General features: G+C 40.7%; 1 protein-coding gene across 1 annotated transcript in view; it reads right to left on the bottom strand.

Moving 5' to 3' along the window:
* The window catches only part of LOC117509399 (calcium/calmodulin-dependent 3',5'-cyclic nucleotide phosphodiesterase 1C-like), a 296,954-nt gene that overhangs the window by 149,823 nt on the left and 120,975 nt on the right, over nt 1–26,156 (bottom strand). The gene's annotated exons all lie outside the window — the stretch shown is intronic.

Here is a 26,156-nt window from a genome sequence, read left to right on the forward strand (position 1 = left end):
CAAACCATAATTAACATTGCCTAGAAGCAACCTTGTTCCTTCTTTTGTTGTGATTCTCTGCGCAGGGGTGCTCTGACTAAGCTGTTACACTGTTATTTATCATATCTGTCAACTTAATATAAATTAATTAAAAATATGAAATCCAGCTTCCTGATGAAGTGGTGCAGAGGAGGATTTTCTTAAAAGGAAGACCTGAAAGTTCAGCTACAATTGACTGAAAGTACATTTGAGATGAAAGCCTAGATTTGATATTTTGGTGAAAGAAACTTTTGTATTTCTTCATAATTGATATAAATGAAGTCCAAGACATATTCAGTGACTTGGGAATGTTCATGTTTCTATCCCCTGACTTGTCTAATGAAACTGGCAATAAAACTGATTATTATTTACACATTTTAGAGATTGCTTTCACATTGACTTTTGAGGAAGATCATTTTAGAATTTCTATATTTTATTATTTATTTATTTATTTATTGTATTTCTTGTATTTAAAATGGCATAAACAAATTAAAATGTGTGAAATTCCAAGTGTTCCAATACTTTTGGAGGGCACAGTATCCTAACCTTATGATGAGTGCAAAATGAGTGTGATATTATTACTGTTTTGTTTAAGAATGTTCCATTTTCACTGTTGCTGCACTTTGTGTCCAAATCATAGTCATATTGTATATCATATTGATATGAAAATTCAATAAGGTATATCTTCTATTATACATTCCAAATCTAAGGTGGAACTCTGCTAGTGTTTACTAAGGTACACCTAAATATCTTTGAAAAAAAAAAGAGAGTAGAGTAGCCACTTAGGTGCCTGGTCTTGAGAACCAGGGATGGTAGGCTGAAAGCTTTTTTATACCACAGCAACTCTCCCTACCCACCTAAGCAGCTCACAAATATGGACAGCATGCATATAAGTGACATTTGCATGACAATTTACAGTAGTGATCAGAATAACAGTAGTGCTATGTGACTAAAAGATTAATCCAGGTTTTGAGTATACTTCTTATTGTTACATGGGAAACAAGGTACCAGTAGATTCAATAGATTCTCACAAACCCAACAAGACCAAGCATTCATGATATGCACACTCTTAAGGCTATGAAATTGGGCTATTAGTAAAAAAAAAGTAGAAAAGGGGGTGTTCACAATAATAGTAGCATCTGCTGTTGACTCTACAAACTCACAACTATTATGTTCAAACTGCTTTTTTTTTAGCAATCCTGTGAATCACTAAACTAGTATTTAGTTGTATAACCACAGTTTTCATGATTTCTTCATATCTGCAAGGCATTAATTTTGTTGGTTTAGAAACAAGATTTTGCTTGTTTACTAGTGTGCTTGGGGTCATTGTCTTGTTGAAACACCCATTTCAAGGGCAATTCCTCTTCAGCATAAGGCAACATGACCTCTTCAAGTATTTTGACATATCCAAACTGATCCATGATACCTGGTATGTGATATATAGGCCCAACACCATAGTAGGAGAAACATGCCCATATCATGATGCTTGCACCATCATGCTTCACTGTCTTCACTGCGAAATTTGGCTTGAATTCAGAGTTTGGGGGTCGTCTCACAAACGGTCTGTGGTCCTTGGACCCAAAAAGAACAGTTTTACTCTCATCAGTCCACAAAATATTCCTACATTTCTCTTTAGGCCAGTTGATGTGTTCTTTGTGTCTTTTATTTAACAGAGGGACTTTGCGGGGGATTCTTGCAAATAAATTAGCTTCACACAGGCGTCTTCTAACTGTCATAGCACTTACAGGTAACCCCAGACTGTCTTTGATCATCCTGGAGCTGATCAATGGGTGAGCCTTTGCCATTCTGGTTATTCTTCTATCCATTTTGATGGTTGTTTTCCATTTTCTTCCACGTGTCTCTGTTTTTTTTGTTTTTTTTTTGTCCATTTTAAAGCATTGGAGATCATTGTAGATGAACAGCCTATAATTTTTTGCACCTGCATATACGTTTTCCCCTCTCCAATCAACTTTTTAATCAGACTATGCTGTTCTTCTGAACAATGTCTTGAACGTCCCATTTTCCTCAGGCTTTCAAAGAGAAAATCATGTTCAACAGGTGCTTCCCATGTAACAATAAGAAATATACTCAAAACCTGGATTAATCTTTTTAGTCACATAGCACTACTATTATTCTGAACACTACTGTATATGACAAGATTGAGATACGATAATTTGGCCATATTGTACAGCCCTACTGTCAACTAGCTGAAACCTTTGAATATTAATTTACATCTACATTAAAAAAAATGCTTAAAGTGGCAGGGGGTTAAGAGGGCTGTAATTGGGGGGGGGGGGGGGTGTCAGCTGAAAATGCTTAAAAAGGTGGGGAGTATGGGGGGCAGAGCCCCTCCAGAAGATGATTGGCAAATTAAGGAAAATGCTTAAAAAGGTGGGGGACCTGGGGGAGAGGGGCAGAGCCCCCCCCCCAGAAGCTGCAAGGTTTTAGTCATGCGCATGCTCCCAAGAACCATTTTATATGGAAAAAAAATTCTGAAGGACCTAAAACACATGGTTAGATGGTGAGGAGCTTTTCCAGGCATGTGAGAGGCAAATAAAGAAAAATGCTTAAAAAGGCAGGGGTCCTGGGGAGGCGGAGCTCCCACCAGAAGCTGAAAGGTTTTTGCCATGCTAATGCTCCCCTGAAGCACTTACTCAAAATAAAGTCTGAAGGACCTAAATTACATGGTGAGATGCTGACGAGCTTCGCTCGTTCATGTCCGCGACATATGCATATTACTGTCAACTGTCATACTTTGTGAACTGAAGAACAGGATTGGGAAACTGCCACATATCAATGAATGTTTTTTTTTTTTTTAGTAATTTTATCAGTGGGGTGCACATTATTAAAAAAAAACATTTAGAAATGTGGTGCAACAATCAATGGAGAATATGCATAATTTGCTTTTTATTGTCAATTCGTTTTCTGTATCCTATTTGTTAGTGTGCAACCCCAAATCCGAAAAAGTAAGAATGTATGGAAAATACAAATAAGAAAGCCTACAAAGATCGTTACATTTACTTTTACTTCTATTTTGTTGCAGATATTATTAACTCAAGATATTTCATGTTTTGTGTGGTAAACTTTATTTAATTTGTTACTATACATCCATTCCTGCATTTCAGGCCTGCAACACAAAAAGTTGGGATGTGGTTAATTTAGGGCTCCTAATGAGGTAACATGAATAAAATGTTAATTTGATTTAAAACAGGAGATGTCAACAGTGGATTATAATCCAGTATCTATGAAAGGCTGAGTATTTGAGGACTAAATATGGGCAAACAAAAAACGTTTTTCAAAGAAAGATTAGATGGGATTTGTATTTTTTTTTTCTATCTACAGTGTATAGTATCATTAAACACTTCAAGGAATCTGGCAGAATTTGAGTCTGTAACAGCAAAGGCACAAACCTGAGCTGAACACCAATGATCTGTGATCCCTCAGACAACATTGTATCAAGACCTGTCATTCATCATTAGCCGGTATAATCACATGGGAAAGGGATTACTTTATCAAGCTCTGCAATACGCCATTACATTAAGAAAAATGCAACTTAAAGTTTTTCTGTGCAAATAAGAAGCCTTATGTTAATTTTCTCCAGAAGTGCTGTCAGCTTCTTAGAAGCATCTTGGTTGATTCATCACACAGTAGAAACATGTACTGTAGTCAGAAGAAGCAGTATTTCAGAAAACCTTTCAAAGAAATGCACAATGTATGCTCAGGACCAAAGGGAAAAAAGAACACTTGAACAAAAGCTTGGCTCCGTCATGACATGGGGTTATTCTTCTATGATGGCAGCATTCATGCAGAAGAGTACATCGAGATTTTACAATGCCAAAATTTCTTTTGTGGTGATGTGAGAAGGAATGACAACATTACAAAGTGGTAAATTCTTTTGCATTACTTTTATAGATTGTACACAGTAAGTTTTGCAGAGTAAAATTTACTCTGCTGGGATAACATTTGGTCCCAGTCCAAATAGAGTTAAATATACTCTATCACAGTGCTAAATCAACTGTACCACAGTGTAAAATCAACTCTTATTGGAGTGGAAATACTTGATTTGACAAGACAAGGCGGTAGAGCTGATTTCACTCTATAATAGAGTACATTTTACTCTGTAACATGTGTAGGGTAGTCAGCATGCAGTTCCAGACGGGAACTCTCTGGCGAAGGCTGCAAACTCCGCTGCAGAGAACTGGAGGCCATTGTCTGTGATAACAGTCTCTGGGACCCCGTGACGGGCAAAAATAGACTTCAGCTTTTCTGTCACATGTGCTGCAGTGGTGGAGGTAAGGTTAGCCAATTCAATATAACATGAATAGTAGTAAATAACCACAAGGTACATCGCATTATCCCACTGGAAAAGATCTGGCAACAGGGTTGTCAGCAGCAGCTCTGGTGCATTGTGAGCCTCACATGCATGTGTTGTACAGTTTTCCACTTTCTGTTTAGTCAGACCTGGCTACCATAAGGATTGCTGCCTCCTGGCAACACACTTTGTCATGCCTTGATGACCTTCAAGTATTTTGTTGAGCATTTCCTCTTACACTGTACACTGTGACAGGAATGATGAGTCTGTCACCTTTCATCAGTAGTCCGTCTATAACCAGTAGGTCCTGATGATACTGACAGTACAGTTGCAGGTGTGGTGGAAGAGATTGAGCCATCGTGTTTCCACCATGTGTTTCAGTCTTTTGCAGACATCTTCTGCATCCTGTGTTATCCTGATCTGCACCAGCCTCTGCTCTGATGCTGGCAAGTGCCCCAGTATCGAGTTGAGGGACACACACATATCCTCCGCCAGCTGCTTGTCCTCAGGTGTAGATGAGGCCTGCATCTGTGCCCTGGACAGTGCATCTGCTGTGATCAATTTCTTTCCGGGCACATGTTTAATCTTGTACATATAGCGAAGCAGTCGCAACCTGAATCTCAGAATGTGAGGTGATAAGTCCTCTAGTGCTCTGCTGCCGAGGAGGGAAATGAGAGGTTTATGGTCAGTCTGTATCAAAAAGTCCATCTCTATCAGTTAAGAAGGAAATGCTCACACGCCCAGGTAAGCGTGACCGCTTCATTTTCTAGTTGAGCATACCTATGCTCCGTGTCAGTCATGCTGTGCAATATGAAGGCGACCAGCCTCCACTCACCAGACAGGTGCTTCTGACACAAAACTCCTCCCAGCCCAATGGAGAACGCGTCTGCGGCAACTGTTGTCACTCTGTGCAGGCAGTACTGTGCCAGTACTGATGGAGAGTTCAGTTTCTTACGCAACTTGTCAAATGCTTTTTGCTGTGCACTCCCCCAGACCCAGTTGGTGTCTGTTTTGAGCAGGTCTTGCAGCAGTTGGGTCAGCTCTGCTATGCGCAGAGAAAACTTTCCCACGTAGTTGATCATACCCACAAACCTTTTCACATCAGCTGCGTCTTGGGGTGTGGCCATCTCCGTGATCAGCTAAATTTGCCCAGGTCCGCTTCAGTGCCCCTTGCACTGACTGTATGGCCCAGGAACATAGCCTTGTCGACTGAAAACTGACACTTGTCGTTATTGAGCGTTAGGCCCTCGTCCTGGAGTCGACCCAACACTCTGTGCAGCCTGTGGTCATGTTGTTCACGTGTTGATCTAAAAACAAGAATATCATCAGCATGCCACACTGTCCCTTCTAGCCCTATCAGTATCTGTGTGAGCTGCTTTTGAAAGCAGTCTGGTGCTGATGAAATCCCAAATGGCAATCTCCTGTAGCAGTATCGCCCAAAAGGGGTGATGAACTTGGTCAGCGGGACCGATTTTGGATGTAGGGGAATCTGCCAGAATCTGGCCATGGATCCAGCTTTGTTAAAGATGGACGCCCCTGCAAGCTTGGCCAGGGTTTCTTCGATGGCCGGCAGGATAGGTCTCTCTCGGCAGATATACTCATTCAAATGGTCATATCGAAACAGATTCTGCTCTTTCCTTTGGGCGTTGGTGCCACCACCATGCCAGTGTACCAACCTGTAGCCTCTTCAATGGGCATTATCATGACCATTTTCTCCATTGGTTGGAGTTCTTCTTTGACTTTGTCGTGCAGTGTAGTGCAGCAGATAAATTCATTTTTTCAGTGAAATACTTCACTTATACAAAGAAACATGAAATTTTCTACACATCTTCTTCATAGGTTAAGTCATCATTTTCACTGGATGGCCACTCAAAATTTCAAGATGGCCACCATTTTTACAAGATGGCCACCATGAAGTTTTGATCACGTTAATTATGCCCTCCTGGCCATGTATTTGAGTTTCTTTGTTGGATTTATAGAGCCATGGCAGCAAGTCTGTCATGATCAAAGCCAATGATACAGATGTGCTGGTCATTGGCTTGAGTGTCTTCTCAACTCTACATAGTATGGGTGTGCAGCAGTTGTGGTTGGCATTCGGTCAAGGTTCGAGTCTTCGCTGGATTCCCATCCATGACCTGTCAGACTATGTAGGCCAAGAGAGGGCCACAGGAATGCCATTCTTCCATGCCTTCACTGGCTGTGATGTGGTCTCAGCCTTTAGAAACAAAGGGAAGAAGACAGCTTGGCAAACTTGGGATATGTTCCCAGAGGCTATCCCAGTATTTTCTAAACTGAGCAAGTACCCTCCGTCCATTGAGGATGCAGACATGGAGATTCTGGAGAAGTTTGTGGTTCTTATGTATGACAGATCCAGCACTGTTGACAGTGTAGATGAAGACAGACTTGACCTGTTTGCCAGGAAGCAGAGGTCGTATGAAGCCATCCCTCCTACCAGTGCAGCTCTGCTTCAACACAACAAATGTGCAGCATACCAGGCAGGATGCATATGGGCTCAGGCAATACTACGTCAGCCAGAAGCAGAGAGTCCATCTGATTGGGGCTGGGAGAAAGCAGGCGATGAGTGGAAGGTCTACTGGACAGCCAACTCATCAATTGCAAAGAGTTGTGAACAACTCACCAAATGTGGCTGCAACTCTGGCTGTCGTAGCAGGTGCAAATGCTACAGGCTCGGACTAGCTTGTACAGCTTTGTGCCGTTGCAAATGTGACCTGTAAGATGTCTCCTGAATGAGCTTATGATTTTTGTATGGGTTTGCTGAGTTAGTCGGCCTAATGTCTTTTGGAAAAGGACACATCTTCTTCCTATCTGGCCTGAAGTTTTTTTTTCAGCTTTAAACCCACAAGCCACATAAATGAGCTCATACTTTTTTATTGATCTTTATTTGCTTATACTTACAGAATACAATTAAAATAGCACAAAGTGAAAGCGATAAATATATTTTTCTTCCAAAAGGTGCACTAAATCAAATCATTGTCCGGCAAGACTGCCACTCATACAGTGCATATTTACCAGCTTGTAACTGCAAAATTGAGCCAGTGTCACAATGATGCACATCTGGATCAGTTCTATTTTCCCTAGATATCTATAGTCCATCTTTTCATTCATGAATTCTGAAAATATTTCATGACAGGCAGAGATTGCATCTATAAGGTATTTCACAGCTCTTGCATTCAAAATAATTTAGGATACATCAACACCATAACGGAACTCTAATTCCAGCCTTATAATTTAGAGTTTTCAATGCATTGTTGTGATTTGCTTCTATCTTCTTTATTACCACCATACGTTTGTGCATCATATATAGCAATGCAAATCCTAGAACCAAGTTCTCTTACCAGACAAACAAAAAAAGAAAGTTTTCTATCGTGAAAGGGATTTTAGAGATTTTTCTCATAGCAAAAGGGTCCCTCGATGGTCATTTTGTTAAATATAATTCATCATAATGAAAAATATATTACTTCTGACTTATTAAATTAACTGTTCTGCAAAGTGGAACAGGAATGGAACACTTGAATGTGTATTTTTTTATATGTATACCCAAAAAATGATAGAAATCGGTACAACTGGCGGCCATCTTCATAAAATGGTGGCCATATTGAAATTTTGCATGGCTATCCAAAACTTTTCAAAAGAGTTGGTCCTAGTGAGCAAGTGTGCCAAATTTTATGTTTCTTTGTATAACTGAAGTATTTTTCTCCTTATCTGCTGCACTAGTGGTAGAGGTACACATCGTGGCAGTGACAATGCATAGGGCTTGGCATCTTCCTTCAGCTTTATTCTGTACTCCCCTTTTAGGCAGCCCAGTCCATTGAAGACCTTGGGGTACTGTTTCTTCATGTCTGCCTCCAGCTCTCTTACACTGTCAACTAGATGCAGTAGCTTCAGGTCTGAGATTGCTGGCAGACTCAGCAGAGGAGTAGCTAACTTTTGTAGCACATGCACATGTCGTTGTTCTGTCCTTATATTTCATGACTGCATCAAAATGACCTCTCACCTTTAGAGGTTCACTGATGGACCCACACAATGGTATTGCTACTTTGGTGAGTGGGCCGTGCCATTCTTCTGAATAGGCGGCACCTGGGATGACTGTCGCATCCGGCCCTGTATCCAACTTGAAGGTTGCCGACTCCAGTTGGGCCAGTTAGCAAAGTCAGTGAAGTCAAAGTTTTCTGGTGGACTTATGGAGAAAAGGGAATCCATTGTTCTCTCTTGTGATTGTAGAGCAGGCTGCGCTTCCTTCTCACTTAACATTAACGTCCCGTTCCAGCACTTTTCCACATTGTCTGTCTAACTAGCTATTCACTGCACTAAGTTTCGAACTGCAGGCTAGTGTTAGCATAGCTTAGCACCAACTGTGACTCATGTGTTGTGCTTATTTATTTATTTTTGGTGACTCACCGGCCAATTCCTTCCGAGCGATCATCGAGACGGGATTCAGCACTCTTCTGACACCATGGAACATGTTGTGTAGGGTAGTCAGCATGCTCTCGCTACATACTGTATTTAGAGTGGGACCAAATGTTATCCTGGCAGAGTATATTTTACCATAGGGAAATTTACTGTGTACTGTGGACCTAAACTGCAGGAATGGATGTATATATTACAGTATTTCACAATTGTTTACACACAAATACTGGTACTTGAGACAATTAGCAATCAGAGCTTTACCATAAAAGGGCAACAAGTGAGTTCATCTGTTATGGAGCAATGGATGCCAACATTGGAAACAGAGCCAGAGCCAGGGGTGTGAGAGTAAGAGGTGGAGGATGGGGACGATGAGGACAAGGAAGGCCAAGGACAGTAATCTCTGATGATATCTGAGCCACTTTGGTTGACCATGAGGGAGGCTGGGCAAAGAATAGAGGGAAATTTGAGCAGGTACACTGTAGCTTCCATCATCCGTATTTTACGAAATGAGAACAGGTAAGAAATCTACTCTCACTAGAAAATTGCAGTGCTGCATATCAATACAGTACTCAATGAGTATGGTAGTGCAGTAATGCCTGTGAACTGCTCTATTGGAATCTGAAGATCAATCAATTCAATCAATTTTTTTATATAGCGCCAAATCACAACAAACAGTTGCCCCAAGGCGCTTTATATTGTAAGGCAAGGCCATACAATAATTATGTAAAACCCCAACGGTCAAAACGACCCCCTGTGAGCAAGCACTTGGCTACAGTGGGAAGGAAAAACTCCCTTTTAACAGGAAGAAACCTCCAGCAGAACCAGGCTCAGGGAGGGGCAGTCTTCTGCTGGGACTGGTTGGGGCTGAGGGAGAGAACCAGGAAAAAGACATGCTGTGGAGGGGAGCAGAGATTGATCACTAATGATTAAATGCAGAGTGGTGCATACAGAGCAAAAAGAGAAAGAAACAGTGCATCATGGGAACCCCCCAGCAGTTTACGTCTATAGCAGCATAACTAAGGGATGGTTCAGGGTCACCTGATCCAGCCCTAACTATAAGCTTTAGCAAAAAGGAAAGTTTTAAGCCTAATCTTAAAAGTAGAGAGGGTGTCTGTCTCCCTGATCTGAATTGGGAGCTGGTTCCACAGGAGAGGAGCCTGAAAGCTGAAGGCTCTGCCTCCCATTCTACTCTTACAAACCCTAGGAACTACAAGTAAGCCTGCAGTCTGAGAGCGAAGCGCTCTATTGGGGTGATATGGTACTACGAGGTCCCTAAGATAAGATGGGACCTGATTATTCAAAACCTTATAAGTAAGAAGAAGAATTTTAAATTCTATTCTAGAATTAACAGGAAGCCAATGAAGAGAGGCCAATATGGGTGAGATATGCTCTCTCCTTCTAGTCCCCGTCAGTACTCTAGCTGCAGCATTTTGAATTAACTGAAGGCTTTTTAGGGAACTTTTAGGACAATCTGATAATAATGAATTACAATAGTCCAGCCTAGAGGAAATAAATGCATGAATTAGTTTTTCAGCATCACTCTGAGACAAGACCTTTCTGATTTTAGAGATATTGCGTAAATGCAAAAAAGCAGTCCTACATATTTGTTTAATATGCGCTTTGAATGACATATCCTGATCAAAAATGACTCCAAGATTTCTCACAGTATTACTAGAGGTCAGGGTAATGCCATCCAGAGTAAGGATCTGGTTAGACACCATGTTTCTAAGATTTGTGGGGCCAAGTACAATAACGTCAGTTTTATCTGAGTTTAAAAGCAGGAAATTAGAGGTCATCCATGTCTTTATGTCTGTACATATTTCAGTATAGTATCACTTCCTGTTCCGGAGCACAGCGATGTTTTGCTGTATCTGTTAGCTGTTTAATCTGCGCAGTTAGATTGATCTAGTTACCTAGATAACAAATTTGTTTCACAGTGTAATCTTCACGTGCCTTAACTAAAGCACTCCCTCTGCTGAATCACCTCAAAATTATTTACACATTATTCACTTTTTGTGTTTTTAGGAATCCGCTAGCTTAGCGCAGCTACTAGCTCTTAGCCGGTTTAGCATGGCGGCTTCTCCTGTCTCTCCCGCACTTTTCTGCTATGGGTGTGAAATGTTTAGTTATTCCTCGGCCTCCTTTAGCAGTAATGGTACTTGTAATAAGTGTAGCTTATTCGTAGCTTTGGAGGCCAGGCTAGGCGAATTGGAGACTCGGCTCCGCACCGTGGAAAATTCTACAGCTAGCCAGGCCCCTGTAGTCGGTGCCGACCAAGGTAGCTTAGCCGCCGTTAGTTTCCCTCTGGCAGATCCCGAGCAGCCAGGAAAGCAGGCCGACTGGGTGACTGTGAGGAGGAAGCGTAGCCCTAAACAGAAGCCCCGTGTACACCACCAACCAATTCACATTTCTAACCGTTTTTCCCCACTCGGCGACACACCCGCCGAGGATCAAACTCTGGTTATTGGCGACTCTGTTTTGAGAAATGTGAAGTTAGCGACACCAGCAACCATAGTCAAATGTCTTCTGGGGCCAGAGCAGGCGACATTGAAGGAAATTTGAAACTGCTGGCTAAGGCTAAGCGTAAATTTGGTAAGATTGTAATTCACATCGGCAGTAATGACACCCGGTTACGTCAATCGGAGGTCACTAAAATTGACATTGAATCGGTGTGTAACTTTGCAAAAACAATGTCGGACTCTGTAGTTTTCTCTGGGCCCCTCCCCAATCGGACCGGGAGTGACATGTTTAGCCGCATGTTCTCCTTGAATTGCTGGCTGTCTGAGTGGTGTCCAAAAAATGAGGTGGGCTTCATAGATAATTGGCAAAGCTTCTGGGGAAAACCTGGTCTTGTTAAGAGAGACGGCATCCATCCCACTTTGGATGGAGCAGCTCTCATTTCTAGAAATCTGGCCAATTTTCTTAAATCCTCCAAACCGTGACTATCCAGGGTTGGGACCAGGAAGCAGAGTTGTAGTCTTACACACCTCTCTGCAGCTTCTCTCCCCCTGCCATCCCCTCATTACCCCATCCCCGCAGAGACGGTGCCTGCTCCCAGACCACCAATAACCAGTAAAAATCTATTTAAGCATAAAAATTCAAAAAGAAAAAATAATATAGCACCTTCAACTGCACCACAGACTAAAACAGTTAAATGTGGTCTATTAAACATTAGGTCTCTCTCTTCTAAGTCCCTGTTAGTAAATGATATAATAATTGATCAACATATTGATTTATTCTGCCTTACAGAAACCTGGTTACAGCAGGATGAATATGTTAGTTTAAATGAGTCAACACCCCCGAGTCACACTACCTGCCAGAATGCTCGTAGCACGGGCCGAGGCGGAGGATTAGCAGCAATCTTCCATTCCAGCTTATTTATTAATCAAAAACCCAGACAGAGCTTTAATTCATTTGAAAGCTTGACTCAGTCTTGTCCATCCAAATTGGAAGTCCCAAAAAACAGTTTTAATTGTTATTATCTATCGTCCACCTGGTCGTTACTGTGAGTTTCTCTGTGAATTTTCAGACCTTTTGTCTGACTTAGTGCTTAGCTCAGATAAGATAATTATAGTGGGCGATTTTAACATCCACACAGATGCTGAGAATGACAGCCTCAACACTGCATTTAATCTATTATTAGACTCTATCGGCTTTGCTCAAAAAGTAAATGAGTCCACCCACCACTTTAATCATATTTTAGATCTTGTTCTGACTTATGGTATGGAAATAGAAGACTTAACAGTATTCCCTGAAAACTCCCTTTTGTCTGATCATTTTTTAATAACATTTACATTTACCCTGATGGACTACCCTGCAGTGGGGAATAAGTTTCATTACACTAGAAGTCTTTCAGAAAGCGCTGTAACTAGGTTTAAGGATATGATTCCTTCTTTATGTTCTCTAATGTCATATACCAACACAGAGCAGAGTAGCTACCTAAACTCTGTGAGTGAGATAGAGTATCTCGTCAATAGTTTTACATCCTCATTGAAGACAACTTTGGATGCTGTAGCTCCTCTGAAAAAGAGAGCTTTAAATCAGAAGTGTCTGACTCCGTGGTATAACTCACAAACTTGTAGCTTAAAGCAGATAACCCATAAGTTGGAGAGGAAATGGCGTCTCACTAATTTAGAAGATCTTCACTTAGCCTGGAAAAAGAGTTTGTTGCTCTATAAGAAAGCCCTTCGTGAAGCTAGGACATCTTTCTACTCATCACTAATTGAAGAAAATAAGAACAACCCCAGGTTTCTTTTCAGCACTGTAGCCAGGCTGACAAAGAGTCAGAGCTCTATTGAGCTGAGTATTCCATTAACTTTAACTAGTAATGACTTCATGACTTTCTTTGCTAACAAAATTTTGACTATTAGAGAAAAAATTACTCATAACCATCCCAAAGATGTATCGTTATCTTTGGCTGCTTTCAGTGATGCCGGTATTTGGTTAGACTCTTTCTCTCCGATTGTTCTGTCTGAGTTATTTTCATTAGTTACTTCATCCAAACCATCAACATGCTTATTAGACCCCATTCCTGCCAGGCTGCTCAAGGAAGTCCTACCATTATTTAATGCTTCAATCTTAAATATGATCAATCTATCTTTGTTAGTTGGTTATGTACCACAGGTCTTTAAGGTGGCAGTAATTAAACCATTACTTAAAAAGCCATCACTTGACCCAGCTATCTTAGCTAATTATAGGCCAATCTCCAACCTTCCTTTTCTCTCAAAGATTCTTGAGAGGGTAGTTGTAAAACAGCTAACTGATCACCTGCAGAGGAATGGTCTATTTGAAGAGTTTCAGTCAGGTTTTAGAATTCATCATAGTACAGAAACAGCATTAGTGAAGGTTACAAATGATCTTCTTATGGCTTCGGACAGTGGACTTATCTCTGTGCTTGTTCTGTTGGACCTCAGTGCTGCTTTTGATACTGTTGACCATAAAATTTTATTACAGAGATTAGAGCATGTCATAGGTATTAAAGGCATTGCGCTGCGGTGGTTTGAATCATATTTGTCTAATAGATTACAGTTTGTTCATGTAAATGGGGAATCTTCTTCACAGACTAAAGTTAATTATGGAGTTCCACAAGGTTCTGTGCTAGGACCAATTTTATTCACTTTATACATGCTTCCCTTGGGCAGTATTATTAGACGGTATTGCTTAAATTTTCATTGTTACGCAGATGATACCCAGCTTTATCTATCCATGAAGCCAGAGGATACGCACCAATTAGCTAAACTGCAGGATTGTCTTACAGACATAAAGACATGGATGACCTCTAATTTCCTGCTTTTAAACTCAGATAAAACTGAAGTTATTGTACTTGGCCCCACAAATCTTAGAAGCATGGTGTCTAACCAGATCGTTACTCTGGATGGCATTTCCCTGATCTCTAGTAATACTGTGAGAAATCTTGGAGTTATTTTTGATCAGGATATGTCATTCAAAGCGCATATTAAACAAATATGTAGGACTGCCTTTTTGCATTTACGCAATATCTCTAAAATCAGAAAGGTCTTGTCTCAGAGTGATGCTGAAAAACTAATTCATGCATTTGTTTCCTCTAGGCTGGACTATTGTAATTCATTATTATCAGGTTGTCCTAAAAGTTCCCTAAAAAGCCTTCAGTTGGTTCAGAATGCTGCAGCTAGAGTACTGACGGGGACTAGCAGGAGAGAGCATATCTCACCCGTGTTGGCCTCCCTTCATTGGCTTCCTGTTAATGCTAGAATAGAATTTAAAATTCTTCTTCTTACTTATAAGGTTTTGAATAATCAGGTCCCATCTTATCTTAGGGACCTCATAGTACCATATTACCCCATTAGAGCGCTTCGCTCTCAGACTGCGGGCTTACTTGTAGTTCCTAGGGTTTGTAAGAGTAGAATGGGAGGCAGAGCCTTCAGCTTTCAGGCTCCTCTCCTGTGGAACCAGCTCCCAATTCAGATCAGGGAGACAGATACCCTCTCTACTTTTAAGATTAGGCTTAAAACTTTCCTTTTCGCTAAGGCTTATAGTTAGGGCTGGATCGGGTGACCCTGGACCATCCCTTGGTTATGTTGCTTTAGACGTAGACTGTGTTTCATAATTATTGTATGGCCTTGCCTTGCAATGTGGAGCGCCTTGGGGCAACTGTTTGTTGTGATTTGGCGCTATACAAGAAAAAAGTTGATTGATTGATTGATTGATTTATGTTCTCTAATGCCATATACCAACACAGTGCAGAGTAGCTACCTAAACTCTGTAAGTGAGATAGAGTATCTCGTCAATAGTTTTACATCCTCATTGCAGACAACTTTGGATGCTGTAGCTCCTCTGAAAAAGAGAGCTTTAAATCAGAAGTGTCTGACTCCGTGGTATAACTCACAAACTCGTAGCTTAAAGCAGATAACCCGTAAGTTGGAGAGGAAATGGCGTCTCACTAATTTAGAAGATCTTCACTTACCCTGGAAAAAGAGTCTGTTGCTCTATAAAAAAAGCCCTCCGTAAAGCTAGGAGATCTTACTACTCATCACTAATTGAAGAAAATAAGAACAACCCCAGGTTTCTTTTCAGCACTGTAGCCAGGCTGACAAAGAGTCAGAGCTCTATTGAGCCGAGTATTCCATTAACTTTAACTAGTAATAACTTCATGACTTTCTTTGCTAATAAAATTTTAACTATTAGAGAAAAAATTACTCATAACCATCCCAAAGACGTATCGTTATCTTTGGCTGCTTTCAGTGATGCCGGTATTTGGTTAGACTCTTTCTCTCTGATTGTTCTGTCTGAGTTATTTTCATTAGTTACTTCATCCAAACCATCAACATGTCTATTAGACCCCATTCCTACCAGGCTGCTCAAGGAAGCCCAACCATTATTTAATGCTTCGATCTTAAATATGATCAATCTATCTTTATTAGTTGGCTATGTACCACAGGCTTTTAAGGTGGCAGTAATTAAACCATTACTTAAAAAGCCATCACTTGACCCAGCTGTCTTAGCTAATTATAGGCCAATCTCCAACCTTCCTTTTCTCTCAAAAATTCTTGAAAGGGTAGTTGTAAAACAGCTAACTGATCATCTGCAGAGGAATGGTCTATTTGAAGAGTTTCAGTCAGGTTTTAGAATTCATCATAGTACAGAAACAGCATTAGTGAAGGTTACAAATGATCTTCTTATGGCCTCGGACAGTGGACTCATCTCTGTGCTTGTTCTGTTAGACCTCAGTGCTGCTTTTGATACTGTTGACCATAAAATTTTATTACAGAGATTAGAGCATGCCATAGGTATTAAAGGCACTGCGCTGCGGTGGTTTGAATCATATTTATCTAATAGATTACAATTTGTTCATGTAAATGGGGAATCTTCTTCACAGACTAAGGTTAATTATGGAGTTCCACAAGGTTCTGTGCTAGGACCAATTTTATTCACTTTATACATGCTTCCCTTAGGCAGTATCATTAGACGGCATTGCTTAAATTTTCATTGTTACGCAGATGATACCCAGCTTTATCTATCCATGAAGCCAGAGGACACACACCAATTAGCTAAACTGCAGGATTGTCTTACAGACATAAAGACATGGATGACCTCTAATTTCCTGCTTTTAAACTCAGATAAAACTGAAGTTATTGTACTTGGTCCCACAAATCTTAGAAACATGGTGTCTAACCAGATCCTTACTCTGGATGGCATTACCCTGACCTCTAGTAATACTGTGAGAAATCTTGGAGTCATTTTTGATCAGGATATGTCATTCAATGCGCATATTAAACAAATATGTAGGACTGCTTTTTCGCATTTACGCAATATCTCTAAAATTAGAAAGGTCTTGTCTCAGAGTGATGCTGAAAAACTAATTCATGCATTTATTTCCTCTAGGCTGGACTATTGTAATTCATTATTATCAGGTTGTCCTAAAAGTTCCCTGAAAAGCCTTCAGTTAATTCAAAATGCTGCAGCTAGAGTACTAACGGGGACTAGAAGGAGAGAGCATATCTCACCCATATTGGCCTCTCTTCATTGGCTTCCTGTTAATTCTAGAATAGAATTTAAAATTCTTCTTCTTACTTATAAGGTTTTGAATAATCAGGTCCCAACTTATCTTAGGGACCTCATAGTACCATATCACTCCAATAGAGCGCTTCGCTCTCAGACTGCAGGCTTACTTGTAGTTCCTAGGGTTTGTAAGAGTAGAATGGGAGGCAGAGCCTTCAGCTTTCAGGCTCCTCTCCTCTGGAGCCAGATCAGCGAGACAGACACCCTCTCTACTTTTAAGATTAGACTTAAAACTTTCCTTTTTGCTAAAGCTTATAGTTAGGGCTGGATCGGGTGACCCTGAACCATCCCTTAGTTATGCTGCTATAGACTTAGACTGCTGGGGGGTTCCCATGATGCACTGAGTGTTTCTTTCTCTTTTTGCTCTGTATGCACCACTCTGCATTTAATCATTAGTGATTGATCTCTGCTCCCCTCCACAGCATGTCTTTTTCCTGGTTCTCTCCCTCAGCCCCAACCAGTCCCAGCAGAAGACTGCCCCTCCCTGAGCCTGGTTCTGCTGGAGGTTTCTTCCTGTTAAAAGGGAGTTTTTCCTTCCCACTGTCGCCAAGTGCTTGCTCACAGGGGGTCGTTTTGACCGTTGGGGTTTTTACGTAATTATTGTATGGCCTTGCCTTACAATATAAAGCGCCTTGGGGCAACTGTTTGTTGTGATTTGATTGATTGATAGTAATCATAATGATTGTGCTTCACATTAGTGACCGCTCCATGTCTTTCTGATACTGTCATGTGTGTTTCAGAGAGTCTTTGAGCTAGAGGTGGCTGCAGTGGAGCACCAGTTCATCTTCATTGATGAGGTTGGATTCAACCTCACCAAAAAATGAAAGAGGGGAAGGAATATCATCAGCCAGCGTTCCATTGTTGAAGTCCTTGGCCAGCATGGAGGGAACATCACAATGTGTGCAGCGATTACCCACCCCTGGCCCCTACAACACTGCCCATCTGATCACATTCCTGGACACCCTACATAACACACCCATTCCAACAGATCAGATAGATGGCCCAGAGCAACTCAGTAAGTTTCCACCGGGCTGCTCCGGTTCGTAACTGGTTCACTGCCCACCCACACTTTTTAGTTGTTTATGTCCCTCCATATTCTCCATTTCTCAATCCTATTGAGGAATTTTTTTTCTGCCAGGAGATGGAAAGTGTATGACCGCAGTCCACAAACACATATTCCCCTTCTCCAAGCTATGGAAGACACATTTGAAGATATAGCAGTTGATGCTTTTCATGGCTGGATTTGCAATGCTAGGCGATATTATTCCTGCTGATTGGCCAGGGAAAACATTGCTTGTGATGTGGATGAGGTGCGGTGGCCAAACCAAAACAGAAGAGAGGATACAACATAGTTTGGGGTTGTTTTGTATGTTTTTATTGTAACTGTATACTGTAAATTCTTCTGTTGTTTTGTATGTAGACCACTGTATGTACAACTTTGTGTTGGTTGTTGTGTACACCGTGTACACTGTTTTTGTGGAAAGATCTATATTATAATACCCAAGTGGCCTCTTTGTGTGAGCATAGGTGTGTATGGCTTCGATCACGGAAAAACTGGGGAGAGCTGACATTTGCCGTTTGGTATGCTTATGTATTTTGGGTCAGGGATGAGTGCTTTTAAAATGGAAAGTTGATAGGACTAATATTTTTTTAAATTAGCGATATTAGCTAACAACAGTGAACAATGGATGTAGTGCTGTAATGCAACATGGGAGTTTGGGGTTTTAAATGTTGTTATTGTGGTTCATATTAGTTTAACAGTGTTGTTAGTTTTATTGATTCATTGTGTTGCATTGTACACTGTGTATATTGCTTTTTTAGGGAAAAATATATATTTGTTTCAGTGTAGTTGTGTATTCTGAGTATAAGTAAGTCTAACTAAGTCTTTATGATGAATGGAGAAGTGTTTTCCACTCATCATAGTGTTTTGAATTAAGCACATCAGTGTTCAACTGGTTCTTACAAATAATAATTGCTCAAAGAATGGTCCTCTTCGTCACTCATAATTTGTTCGCTTTTTGTTTATTTGGCTTTTAAATTTCTTGTTTAAGGCCCCTTCACACATAGTACGAATGTGGTCAAATTGCACAATAACTGTGCATAAAGCAGGAACCGTATGCAACACGTATAAAATCAGAGCTCGTACACCTGTTGCTACAACTATTTGCACAAACCAGCGGTTGAAAGACAGATTGTGCCTTGTGACAGTCCATTCAATCCCTCTCGCGGCAGGTGTCGGTCAAATTCCAGGTCGAGACACACGAACATCTAACACCGCTCGCATGGCACTTAGAAAATGTGTGGCCATTCACACTATGAACACGAAAACAGTCAGCAGACAATCACTTTCAAGCTGGTGGTGAAATTTGTCAAAGTGTCCCCACGACTGTGGAGTTGCCATGTACACGTGGTGTGCTAGAGTGTCGGCTCCCCCCACAACACGTGTGTGTGTTTTGCGTGCTCCCCCCAACACGTCCCCCCAACACGAATGTGGTTTGCACGCCCCCCTGCAGGCGAGGCGCCTCTCATCTGATCACAGAGTGACACCTTGGTCTCTGCGCTGACCGGACAGGGGGCGTGGCTGGCTGTCTCTGGTCCTGGATGTCACAGTTGCAGAACACGCACCGTGTTTTGATGGACACAGGCGTATGTGTCCATCAAACACGTGGAAATACATAAAAACATATATCACATTTGCGACGGGCTGGAGAGCACGCACATTGACAGGTTGCCCCAGTTGAAATGGACCATCAGTTCATGTGGACACGCAGAATGTCACGTCTGTCTAAAGGACATGCGTGTCCTGTGAGCAGTGCCCCGCAGGACTATATGACAAGACAACAGTGTGAGAAATACGGCACTTTCAGTCACATATCAGCTGCAATCCGCTGTAACAAACGTCGTTTGGTCAGTTATCATGTTGCTTTTTTCTCTTTTTTAAAAAAAAAGTTTATGTCCATTTCAGGCATTTTTACCACACCTTTCACAGGAAAGTGATGTAGAGTGGTAAAGTTTCCGGCTGGCAATCACAGCTTTTGTAAATTGCAGGTTTGAATCTCGTGGGCAGCATGTTTTTTTTTTTTTCACAGCAGCTGCGTGATGAGGTGACACATTCTCCACCTGCTCAATTTCAATTCATTTCATTATACAAGTATGGTGCCAAATCACAACAAAGTTGACTTAAGGCACTTCACACAAGTAAGGTCTAACCTTACCAACCCCTCGCAATGTGTTCTCACTGCGACGGTGTTATGCACACTCATGCACAACACCGTCGCAGCGGGTTCGTTCACTCCTGCCCATCTGCTCGATGTTTTCATGGTTCGCTCATATGAGCTGTTCCGCCGTGAGTTGCCCTGATTTTTACTTATTCGTACTGTGTGTGAAGGGGTCCTTAACGAGGGAAATGTGTGTTGCCTTGGTTCCTGCTGGGTCCTGTTTCTGAGCTGATCATACACTTATACACTTGTGCCTTTGTGAGAAACTCTTTTTTTTTTTCTTTGGGCGAAACTCCTCCAGAAATCCCACACCTCATCAGTTCCATGAGATGCCACCTGGCTTTGGACTTCATCTTCACCTTCTCGTCTTAAACAAAGTCGCAAATGTGATACATGTTCCAGACTGACTGTCATGGTAACCAGTCTGATATTGGAAAATAGACTGGAAATCAGCCAATCAGAGCGCGAGTAGCATTGCAGACATATAATAACCATGGACAAGAACACGGTCAATCACAGTAGCTCTGATTTCATCAGATATTACTGTTCGTTGTCTTCGCTGACCACTTCAACCATCTCTCACACAAACTCCTCTTCTCAGATTTCTATCCATTGCAGTGCCTCACAAACCAGTGCTCTCTGAACTGGCCGAGCGGCTGCACTGTGACACACGGTGGAGCCGCTTCTCTTTCCATGACAAAAACTCCTGTAACAGTGAAATGTGCTGTTCATTTTTCAACTGGACGCTGTCTTGATCCGGTATGTCATCTGACTAGCACAGGAATTGTGAAAAGACGTGGACATCAGCACTTTTCCGGTACATTAAGACAGACGTGCGGAGGAGTTCCGCGCGTCGCGGTGCAGCCGCTCGGCGCAAAGCAACGCCGTGATGAAGCCTCATGGGACATGTTCTCGCATGTCCAGCTCATGCACAATCACAATCGGATATTCACACGACTGGAAAGCAACCGGAATCCGTCTGAAATCCACCTGAAAGCCGTCCTGTGAGACCAACACCGAGGTGGTTTTGTCTCGCGTAATGAATGGCTCCGTGGCGTGTCCCTCCGCTTTTCTTTCCATGAAAAAACTCCTGTAACGGTGGAATGTGCCGAAAAAGTGCTGATGTCCACATCTTCTGCCTTTTTGTGAAAGTCAGACGAGGTCCCGGATCAACAAAGCCTTCACGTTGGAAATGATCTGGTTGTTTCAGCGGGGTGTCAGCCTGTCAATGGGGGCTGGGAGCACACCGCGCTGTCAGCAGTTGTGGGCAGTCCTTAAAGCGGCAGTAACACTCCGTAATCTGTTTAATCCCCATAAAATCGTCCCTGAAAGCCATATTAATTTTTCGAACGGTGTCCACCTGGAGGTCTCTCACAGTTTCTGGAAAAAAATTGATGCAGCAAAGCTCCAAATCGTTCAGACATTTATTCGCAATAAAAAATAGACGAGAGGGGTGGACCACACCTCACTCAAAGCCTGCTCACAGGCGAATGACGCAACCGACAGGCATGAAAAAACTCACACATGTGCACGAGGGTTCAAGCTTGTCTGACGCAATCACACGTGATTCAAATCCATATGGTTTTTTTAAAAAATAATAAGGTCTGATACTTTTCTAATAGACCTCGTACTGTAGTATTGTAATGGAGGGTTGGTGAAACCGTTTTTTGGCCTAGAGTTCCATGTATATTTTTGTACTTTATTTTTACCTAGGCTTACTGTATACACGTGCTAAATGCACATGATTTCTGTTTTCTGTTCAGTTTTTGTACTGTACAAGTCATATGTGTAAATCCACAGGATTTCTGTTATTTGTACTTTTTTTTACTATGTACAAGTGCTAAATGCACAGTTTTGTTTTTTGTTTGTTTGTTTTGCAACATGCATTTAGCTAACAGTGAACAATAAACATTTATTTCTACAGCTTCTTATCCTGAACACTGTAGTTTCTATTTTTCTTGTATGTAGTGTTTAGAGACTGCTCAGGAGTGTTTTTAATTTTGATCGACTTGAGGCATGATTTGACAACACAGTTCAGTTTTGAGCACAGATTGAGCTGTTTTGAGGTGAAAGTTTGGTTTTGCAAGAAGAGTCTTGGGTTTTGTGAATGTAGCTTGAAAACTGGGTTTTGTGTTCAGTTTAGAGAAAAGGAGAGCAGCTTTCGAGAAATGTGTCTTAGCAATTGACAAAAACTGTAAAAGATTTGAGTTCTTCTTCAACCTGTTGAGGTTGAAGGTTCTAAAAACATTCTGGACTCACATGCGTATAAAAAACAATATTCTAAAATATTTTGCTCCACACTTACGTATGTACTGTTGTAGTAAGTGTAACACTGAACAAAATAGCCGAAGTCTTCATGATGAATGGAGGTGTTTTCGATTCATCAGAGTGCTTTAGAGTTTTTGCCAATTGCTTACACCCAAAAAGCGAATGCTTAAACTAAAACTTCAAATGCAAACCTTCTTGTAACAATAGCTAAAACACAATGTGACAATACCTTAAACACATTTTCTGCTTTGCACTTTCTTTACAATTCTTCAACACAGTTGTTGCAGAACATTAAACACAGTTTCCTACATTAGACACTAAACTCAAAGATAAAATACCTTGTTATCAGGCCCGGTGCCAGAAAAAAAATATTAAGGGGGCGATGATGACCTGCCTCTGAGCGTGCGTAATGAATTGGGTGCACTCCTAGAAAGCTCGTGTATTTAGGCTACACCGTTGTAAGAGAATGACTGAGTAAGAGTAAAGAGTGATGACAGTATTTTTTAAATTATTATTTGAACGTATAGACCCTCAGTCAAGTGATCTCCTGCATACCACAAAACCAAACCAACAACTGATCTGAGAAACGACACGAGACAGTAGATTAACCCCACATACAGCCCTCCATCACAAGCGCAAACACAGTGCAATTGGGCATGACAGTCACACAACGGGTCAAAGATAAACCTTTCATGTACAGTGGTCCCTCGTTTATCGTGGGAGTTACGCTCTAAAAATAGCCCGCAATAGGCGAAATCCATGAAGTAGACAGCGTTATTTTTTACAATTATTATAGACGTTTTAAGGCTGTAAAACCCCTCACTACACACTTTATACACTTTTCTCAAACAGGCATTAACATTTTCTCACTTTTCTCTCGTGTGTAAACACTCTCAAAGTTCAAACCTTAGTAGAAAAATAAGACCAAACTGTTTTCAGGGCCAAACATTTGTTTGAGAAATAAAAATAGAACGTTTTCCTATAAATAATTATGATGGCTTTTAGAACTAACGAATTTAATTTTAACGATCAACCTACGAGGTTGGACACATGAGAAATTATTAATAGTGACTGGACCAGTATTTCACAGTTCCTCTGATCGCGCCTCTTCGTCCTGGCGCCGCGCCACTGTCGCGCCTTTTTCCACTCACACCTCGCTGCAGGTGTCTTTTTCCGAGTGAAGAACACATTTATGGGTAGTTGTTGGCGCTCTTTTTTCTTCTGGGCGAGAAGATTCTTATAAACAGACATGCAGAACACAATGCGCATACCCTCCCTTCGCGGTGCCGTAACAGGTGTCCCGTCATCTCGACAGCACATCAGCCTGCTTGATGAGGATGCAGAGCACAATGCGCTGTAAAAAAAAATTAAAAAAATTAAAAAAAATAAAAGCATGCAAAATTGGACTAAAAAAATCTGCAAAACTGCGAGGCACTATATTTTCCAGTATTTCTTTTTCTTTCTTTTTTATTTTTATTTTTGATAACTCTCATATCTGAGGGGGCGAGGTTGATGACGTGAGGGGGCGTCGCCCCCAAATGCCCCCTCGTGGCGCCGGGTCCACTTGTTATCATTGGGAAAACACTTAGAATAAAAATGCAAAACACATCTGGTAACTTGAAATACTTATGCAAACATCTGAAAACACTCACACAGAAAACTCACCACCAATCAGTCTGACATTTGGCACTACAAATAGAACTCAGGTAAGACATTTTGTCAAATCTTCAATAATGGAGGTGATAGGACCCAAAGAAAGAGACAGGAAAAGGACAAGGAAGACAAAGACAAAGACAGATATGTGGACAAGGGCAAAGGCAAAGAAGAGCAAGAAGAAGAAATGTTTCCGATGAAATTCAAGCAACTTTGGTGGACCATGTGACCAACCATGGCCTCACACTGAGGGAAACTGGACAAAGGGTCCACCTAAACCTCAGCCACCACACAGTGGATAGTACTGTCAAGTGCAATATCATTCTGATGTTACAGTACCATGTATGTAAACTACAGTACTGTAAACACTTGTTTTCATTTGTGTTTTGAATTTGAACTGTACAGTACTCTATCTTTAGGTATTTGTAAAAAATGTCTATTTCTTTGTAAAAAAAAAAAAAAAAAAAAATTATAAAAATAAAACAACCAAAGAACAAAATGGGGAAATAACACCTTTGTTGTTAATATTGTAACTTCAGCTCTTTTGTGAGGAAAACTAAATCTAAATGTTTTGACTTCAGTGTTTTGTGTAAAACACATCAGTGTGTTGCTGTTGATTTGAAAGTGCTCTAGATTGACATTTTTGGAAGGGATTGTTAGGTTTTGATTGCAGAGTTTAATTTTGACAGAGCTGTGAGGGGTTTTATAACATATGTTGTGTCTTATATTGCTTGTGTGTAGAGCTTTGACACAGTGAGCCATATTTTGCAAAATGTGTGTAGGCAATCGGCAAAAACTGTAAATTGAGCACATCATATAAATGTTCTATAAATAAAGGTTCTTATGAATGCCTGTTCATATGATGATTTAGATGTGCCATTTGAAAACAAAATACAAGAAAGAGAAGAAATATTGTTTGGAATATAAAGTTTAATTTTGCAGACGAATTGAGGGATTTTGCCTATTGTGTGTTTTTTGATTTCTGTGTAGAATTCTGAGAGTATGAGGCATGCTTTCAGAAAATGTCTATAAACAATCGAGAAAATTGTAACAAATGAAATGAGGTTGATCACACAAAGCATGAAATATCTTGGATTCATGTGGTCTGCAATTAAACAGAAATCAAAGTAAATGTAAGGATCACTTTTTTTTATTAACTCTGCCATTGAAGTTGGGCAGAGGTTATGTTTTCACCTGTCTGTTTTGTTTGCTTGTTTGTTTGTAAACAGCCTGTGACCCACAGTTTTTCCATATATCATATGATTTTTTTTTTTTTTACAGAGGATTCCTATCCTGTTTGGCAAGAACTGATTAAATTTTCAAGGTCAAAGGTAAAGTTAGGAAAAATATTGGAAAATCCCTATCTTTAACATTGAATGAATTTTCAAAACATCATAACTGACAAAAAACATAGAATTCCTTTCATATTTGAGAACATTATGTAGGATTGTATCCTTTATCAAGATGATCAAAGTTTGATCCGGATTACACATTTTGTGGCATTTAACATTGAAAACCCCATTTAATATATATTTTACATTATATCTTAATCAAATGTGCCCCAGTCACTCACATATTTGAAAGTGAGGTGCAGAATGGCACTAAGTATCGTCTGAGAAAAGTTTGATCTGGATCTGATCTAGATTGTGGATTCTGTGGACATTAGAATTTTATGTTGAAAAGCCCCTTTGGTGTATTTTGCACCATATCTCAATCAAAAGTGCCTCAATCACTCTCATATTTCTATTATGGATTTATCCACAACACCAAAATTGGATGGAGGTTTCAGTTTTATGCCTGTTTGTCTATCTTCCAGTTATCAGTCGGAAAACAAGTTGCAAAAAGTAATGACAAATTGTGCATAGCAAAGATAACCAGTGTTCTGTAAAAATTATCTGAAAAAGAATTCAGAAACTGAAAAAGTTGAAAAAAAAAAAAACCTGACAACACTGCGAAAAGTTTCATTCAAGTGCTTGAACTAAATACATACTCCTGGCATTTGATCACATCTAAATTAGCTTATGAAAAGCCACTTCTGACAGGACTTTGACCTTGAAAGATTTATCCAAGGTAAACATTTTTGGAATTGGAAACTAGTGTCGGCGGAGGTTTGCACTCTACTCCATTGACAAGGGAATGCCCTAATATTTTTATATTTTCTTTTTCCATGATGTCACAACTTTTTTGAACTGGAGTTGTCCAAGTACTTTGCAAATAAATTA

Source organism: Thalassophryne amazonica, chromosome 1, assembly GCF_902500255.1.
Source record: "Thalassophryne amazonica chromosome 1, fThaAma1.1, whole genome shotgun sequence".
In the NCBI taxonomy this organism is placed as follows: Eukaryota; Metazoa; Chordata; class Actinopteri; order Batrachoidiformes; family Batrachoididae; genus Thalassophryne; species Thalassophryne amazonica.